The sequence below is a fragment of the Marmota flaviventris genome, chromosome 13 (genome assembly GCF_047511675.1).
Source record: "Marmota flaviventris isolate mMarFla1 chromosome 13, mMarFla1.hap1, whole genome shotgun sequence".
In the NCBI taxonomy this organism is placed as follows: Eukaryota; Metazoa; Chordata; class Mammalia; order Rodentia; family Sciuridae; genus Marmota; species Marmota flaviventris.
Window position 1 is genome coordinate 3,541,869 of NC_092510.1, and position 7,471 is coordinate 3,549,339.

Sequence of the window (7,471 nt, forward strand, 5' to 3'; positions counted from 1 at the left end):
ATTTATTCACTCTTTGAAATGCTTATAGAACTTGAAATATTTCAAGCTTGTCCTTTCACGAGGTGGAAGTGTCACTTTACATGTCTCCAAATATTAATATTTTATGAATATTTTACACATTGGGAATGTGTCATGGATGATACCTGAAACTAATTGTATTGGGGAGCTCAATCTATCTCATGGATACAAAGCAGAAAGAATAACTACCAGACTGTTTTCAAAAGCTTTGTTACCACTAACTTTCTGTCTTGGGCACAATCACCTTATGAGAATATCTTTGACATGTCTGTTTTGCATCTGGAATGTCCGCCAAATTTCACATTCACTGATGACAGAAAAGTTAGGAGTTGGGCTTTTATTCAGTGCTTGGATTATGGTATATACCTTCACTTCACTCTGATATGGAATATACATACTGTTTTTGGACTTATGTATTTTCCTCTGAATTAGATAATGGAAAGTATCTTATTACATAATTAAAGTCACTGTCCTACATGACAGTCAGTTCTACTAACTCTTAATTCAAATTAAAAACTGAATAATGGTTTGGTCCATGTTCTATTGATCTACCAATTTTTTATTTAAGGAGCCATTGACATTCGGGGATGTGGCCATAGATTTCTCTGAGGAGGAATGGGAATGCCTGGATCCTGCTCAGCAGAATTTATATAGAGAAGTGATGTTGGAGACCTACAGCAACCTGGTATTTGTGGGTAATTATAACTTTGCTTCAAAATTCCTAATTATCATTATTTAAATTTCTTCCCTTGAAGTATATCTTTTGGGAACTTCACCATAAGAATGAGTTTCAGATTTATGATTTCAATAAAGAAAGATGGGGCAGTTCTTGATGCTGACAAGAAAATGTTAATGATGCTTCTTTTCATCCTTAATGTTTACCTTTGTTGGCATGATATATATCCTTCACTTGACATGTAGTTGACTTAGAGAAATGCAGTCATGTCAAATACTATGGCCCACATATAGCAGAGGACATAGTTAAAGTAGAGGAGAAAGCCTAAATTCAAAAAGGTTGATTGAGATGTTATCCAACAGAAAAGATTTTTGAGAAGCTTTGATTTCTTTCTCTTGTTATCATAGAAGAACCTGTCCTGTGTTTTGTGCTTTAAAATTATCTAGTCTTCTGTGCTTTTCCTCCAGTAATTTCTCTGTACATTCAAGTTAACAACAAAACACCCCCTTTGCCTTGTGAGTGTCAATATTATCTGACAGCTCTTCCATAATGTTTTAAAATATTTTAGTTGTTAATGAATTTCCCATTTATTTATATGTGGTGCTGAGGATTGAACCCAGGGCCTCATACATGCTAGGCAAGCCCTCTACCACTCATCTACAACTCCAGCCCCTCTTCCATTATTTACAGGAAACTTTTGCACATTTCTGGAGACTTCTAGGTCCACCCATTGTAATACATTACTAACATAAGTCAGTTTCTCTAATCTTATTTTGTACATTTTTTTCACTAAAGTTTACTTATCAGTGTTCTTTCTGAATATGTGTAATGGATTTTCTGTGAAATTATCTGCCATGGAATGAATGTCAGATGGACAAAGACTGCTCTTTTGAGAGATGGTGTAAGTTGTAGTTGAATAAGAGGATTTGTAAAATAATACAACTGTGGATATTTACAATTTGGTTTGTTAATTTTTTTTTTCATTTTGTACAGTAGGTTCCATGTTTTAGACTGGGTTTCCTCATATCAGTTAATTGCTTCACAAATTAAGATATGCATGACTCTTGTTTGTATTGCCAATAATGTTATATGTGCCTTTGCTTGTATAAATATTAAGCCTCTTTTGTCTATGACTTTTGCATTTTATCTTGATTGCCTTTGCATTCTTCCCTTGTAAGTAGAAATTGAAATTTTCTATATGTAAATGTAATGGGGATTGATGGCTGTGATACTCTCATGCTGAACTACACCCCAAGCTCCTTTTCAGTCATATTTGGAGAGAGGTACTCACTAAGTTACTGAGGATGTTTTGAATTTGCAGTTCTCCTGCCTCAGAATTCCTAGTACATGAGATTACATGCATGCCCATCACTTTTATATTGATGAGTTTGTTCTTATTTATAGGATAAAGCCCACATTATTTTAAATGTAGCTTGAGAAATGTTGCAAATCTCTTTTTCTTTTAATTTTCATTGTAATCAAAACCACAAAATAAAAATTAATGTCTCCAAAACTTTATATATTCAGTAACATTAATTAAAATTGTTATGCAATATATCTCTAAAAAGTTTACATCTCAAAAAAAAAAAAAAAAAAAAAAAAAAAAAAACAAAAACAATTCCTAGAAAGCAAGGACTCATTTCTGTCTCCCCATCACAAAACCATTCTCTTTTGTTCAGAAAGCTTGTTTGTTAGTTTAGAGATGTCATGTTCTATAATTCTGTTGTATTCTTTCTGTGACATATTTCAGTTAACCTAGTGTACATACATTTTGTAAAATACATAATTAGAATAATTTCTTTGACTTCAAAGTTCTATAGTTTCTATATTCCAAATTGGCTCATCTGCTCTTTTCAAGGGATATTTGGTTTGCATCCCCCATGATGGCTCTGTTGAATAACAATATAACAACACTGTGTGCAAGGTTTTTAATTTGCTATTAACGTGAGGGCTTATTGCCACACTCACTCAGAACTCCATCACCCTGCCCTAACTCTATGTCTGCATTTACAATTGAATGTTGTAAGTTTTAGTATATTTTAAGCAGGGAAATATTGTAATTTAATTTGTAGTTTGTGGGATAGTCATACAATTTAAAGGAAAGAGTTCTCTGCCAAAAAGTAAATAAATAACAATGGGAGTTTGATGATTATTACCTGGAGCCTGTAGTTAACTTTAACTAGTATAAATATCTTTTTCTTTTAATTCTATCTTTCAATTCTGAACAGCAGCATGCTCAAGAGTGTTCAATCTTTGAACACTCTTTGAACATCTGTATCACTTTTGACTTCAAATTTTTATTCCATGTTGGTTACAAAATAACTATCACTTAAATAGTTATTAACCTTTGTTTTAATACATAAAAAAATTGGTCTAACCAATATAATATCCCACTTGCAATTAAGAACAGGGATTCAATATTTCTATAATAGTTTTAAAATATTTTCAAAATCTTATTCTTTGAAATTACCATTTTGCTTCACTGTATTTCCCTTTTCAGTAATCGGGGATTGATGTATCCTAGTATAATAGTGATTCTTTGTTTTCATTCAACTCTCTCAATGTTTTCTTTGTGTGTTTGGGAAATACAATGTACGTTGTGAATGTATTTACTCTTAATTTAGAACCTAGGGAAAGGTTCCTTTTCTCTATTTTGCCTCTTTTCAAAGTTTTTTTTTTTTTAATTTAAAATGCCTCCTATGTCCTATAACTGTCTTAAACTATGTTTTGTATACTATAATTTAGACAGCCCACGTTTTGTTCAGTCACTTTTGTGTCATTTCTTATCCCTTTGCTTTCAGTATGTGTGTGTCCTTAGATTTAGAGTATCCTATGGACCACCAACAGTTGTAATATTTATTGTTAATTCAGATGGCCAAGGTTTGTTTGGATCAGACATTTGTAACCTTGCATTTGCCAACAAAAAATATCTAAAAATGAAGAATCTCCTACTTATCCATTGTATGAGTATCAACTTGACTTCACTTTATTAAAAAATTGAATCATATTTATGTGTCCTTTTAAAATTATATTATTGTCACAGGTATATATGGCTATTAACAGTTTTGTTTTTATGCTTTTGTCTTTCATATTCTATTGCAAAATTACATGTTTTGAGACCCATCATTACAATAAAGAAGAATTGTTTGTGCCAAGAAATGTTTAAAATTTTGCATGACTTGTGTTGCTGTGCACACTTACATTTTAGTATGAAGGATTACCTTTTGTACTTTGTGGAGAACAGATCTAGTGTTGATGAATGGTGTGTGCATTTATATTTTTAAAGTCTTTATTTTACTTATTTTTTTGAAAGATAATAGCTGTGAATATAATGTCTTCATTGATAATTTTATTCTTTCATCCCTTGAAAATAGCTCCAAATTCCTTTCTGTGTTGTGAAGATTTGACTAAGGATTTTACAATTATATAGTTACATATTTCTAGGTGACCAATCTTTTTATGCTGGATGCTCTGAATATTCTCTGTAAGTTTTAAAACTTGGATTAAAATCTGCTTTGAGTCTTTACAACTTGGAGATAATTGAGCTGCTTGGATGTTTTATTTTACTTATTTTATGAGATGCATTTATTAGTACTGAAAAGAGAACTACCACTTTGCATTTTTTACTTTGGCTGGCATTGGAAATTGGATGCTTCTGGCTAAACCTCCTATGTTGGTATGTACAACCACCCCTGACTCTTTCAGACATTTTCTAAAGAAAGTCTTTAAACACACATTTTGTGCTTATTACTATTAACAATTCTTGACTACATTTTATTCTATTTTTGTGTGTGTTGGTTTAGTTAAGTAAACCTCTTTAAAATGGCAATTTACTATTCCCTTTGAGTAATTCATAACTTTTCTTACAGTAGATTTTGCCATGTTTTCTTTTTCTTTTGGTAAAAAGGAACCCCTTTTTGAACAGTCCTCAAATATTCACATGTTTCACATTTATTTTTTAATGAAACAGAAGAAAGTTGGTAGATTTTTAAAATATATTGTGAAGGAGGAAAGGCTTTATGTAACATCATGTACTTTACTATATTACTCTTCATAGGAATGTACTCATCTTGAATACTGTCAACACTAAGATGATTTGGAAAGTTCTCAAAGTAATTTTCTGTGTACATTTCTATTTGATTCATACATTTCTGCTGTAACAATGGGCTTAGATTTAATACTCCCCTGCTTATGTTCCTTTATTGCTGTAATTTCTTATGTGTGCAAAATATACTTAGCCGAGTACAGTAAGTAAAAATGATTGTTACTTTTATATCAGCCATGACTTCTCATCATCCTCGAGAAATTTTACCAGAGCAGGGAATAAGTGAGAGAGAGGGAAGATATGGAAAATGTGACCTTGACTGTGTACAATGAAGAAAACAATGGAAAAATATAGGTGAGAGTAAATTTCAAAAATCGTATTATAATGGTCAAAACCAATTTGTAGTCCCTATTTATGATAAAAATTTTATGGTCAAAAGACGGGAGGAAAAATTAATATCTTAAAAAATTCAATTTATTTCAGTTACTTTTGAGGAGTTGTATATGTATTTAAAAATATAGCCAATTTTGATTGAAAAACAATATAGAAAATTTGAAATGTGGTCCATGCATCAGTTTTTAACTTAGCCAATTATAAATGTAGCACTGAGTTAAACATCCAGTCAAATATTTGCAGAGAGAACACATTTATAAAAGTGATACTTATGAGAATTTCTTTACAAAATGTCCTTTTTTTCCTGCAACAAAACAGTAATTTCTCCTTGTGCCCAAATAGACGATATTAAGAAGTGTAGAATATTTTCTACTTCCCCACTATTGCTCAATGACAATTCTGATACAGATTTCTGGAAAGTGCACAATATATAATGCTACAAGTAACACTATTAGCCATGTCTCTACCCTGAGTAATTACCAGTATATTTACATTGGTGATAAAAATTATGAATATAGAGAATCTCCTAGTTGTTTTCTAAAGGAAATTTACCATGATAAAAAATGTGATAAAGTCTTGCTTCAGTGCTCAAAAACTATTAAGCATCCAAATATTCACAGTCAAGAGAAAATTTGCAAGTGTAAGGTATGATAAATGGCTCATAATCACAGTGCAGAGCTTGCTCAAAACAAGGGAATTTGTAGAGAAAGAGACCCATATAAGTTTAAAAAAATATATCAAAGCATCAGCTTGCTCAACATCTTCTAATCACAGTAGATATTATAACAGTAATAAACCCTACAAATTTAAAGAATGCAGAAAAAACATTTAGTGAAAGGTTATAACTTGCTAAGCATCAGAAGATTTTTAGTGAAGAAAAGACCTGTAAATGTAAAAAGTATAGCAAAGCCTTAAAAAAATATTTCAACTCTTACTCAATACCAAGATATTTATTCTGCAGAGAAGACCTACCAATGTGAAGAATGCAATGCATTCAAGAACTTTACTCAACATCACAGTGTTCATACAGGAGATATGCCATGCAAATGCAAAGAATGTGGCAAAACTTCTATTAAAAGCTCCAATCTTATTTGTCACCAGTGGACACACCCTGGAGAGATGCCTTACATATGTAAACAGTTTTGTAAAGGTTTCAGTCAAAAACCAAGCCTTAAAAATCACCAGAGAATTCATACTGGAGAGAAGCCCTACAAATGTAAAGTGTGTGACAAAAGTTTTAATGCAAACTCACAGCTTAATCACCACAACAGGATTCATACTGGAGAGAAGTCCTACAAATGTAAAGTGTGTGGCAAAAGTTTTAATGCAAATTCACAGCTTAATCGCCACAACAGGATTCATACTGGAGAGAAGCCCTACAAATGTAAAATGTGTGGCAAGAGTTTTAATAGAAACTCAAATCTTGATTGCCACAACAGGATTCATACTGGAGAGAAGCCCTACAAATGTAAAGTGTGTGGCAAGAGTTTTAATACGAACTCAAATCTTGATTGCCACAACAGGATCCATACTGGAGAAAGGCCCTACCAATGTAAAGTGTGTGGCAAAAGTTTTAAGAGAAATTCACATCTTGATTGCCACAACAGGATTCATACTGGAGAGAAGCCCTACAAATGTAAAGTGTGTGGAAAGAGTTTTAATAAAAAAAACAATCACTTACCCAGCACCAGCAAATCCACACTGGAGAGAAGCCCTACAAATGTAAAGTGTGTGGCAAGAGTTTTAATACAAACTCGCATCTTCATCGCCACAGTAGGATTCATACTGGAGAGAAACCCTACAAATGTAAAATGTGTGGCCAGAGTTTTAATAAAAAACAATCACTTACCCAGCACCAGCGAATCCACACTGGATAGAAGCCCTACAAATGTAAAGTGTGTGGCAAGGGTTTTGATACAAACTCAAATCTTGATTGCCACAACAGGATTTATCCTGGAGAGAAGCCCCACAAATGTAAAATGGGTTGCAAAGCTTTTGATAGCGCCTCCCAGCTTAATGGTCACAAAATTATTCATACTGGAAAGAAGCCCTACAGATGTAAAGATTGTGGCAAAGCTTTTAATACAAAATCACTTACTTGACACTGGAGAACCCATATCAGAGAGAAGTCCTACAAATGTGAAGAATGGCAAACCTTTTAAAATTGAAGATCACATCTTACTAAACATTATAGATTTTATACTGCAGAGAAGTTTTACAAGTGAAAACACTGCATCAGTGTCTTTAAGGATGAATCAACCCTTATTTCATAGTAGTTCAACACTATTTCATACCAGAGATATTATAGCACAAAAATTATACAAGTGTAAAATAGGTGA

At 32.4% G+C, this 7,471-nt stretch overlaps 1 pseudogene; it reads left to right on the forward strand.

Moving 5' to 3' along the window:
- Positions 1-6,251: 6,251 nt before the first annotated feature.
- On the forward strand, positions 6,252-7,234 carry LOC114081418 (zinc finger protein 724-like; annotated as a pseudogene).
- The last annotated feature ends 237 nt before the right edge of the window (positions 7,235-7,471 follow it).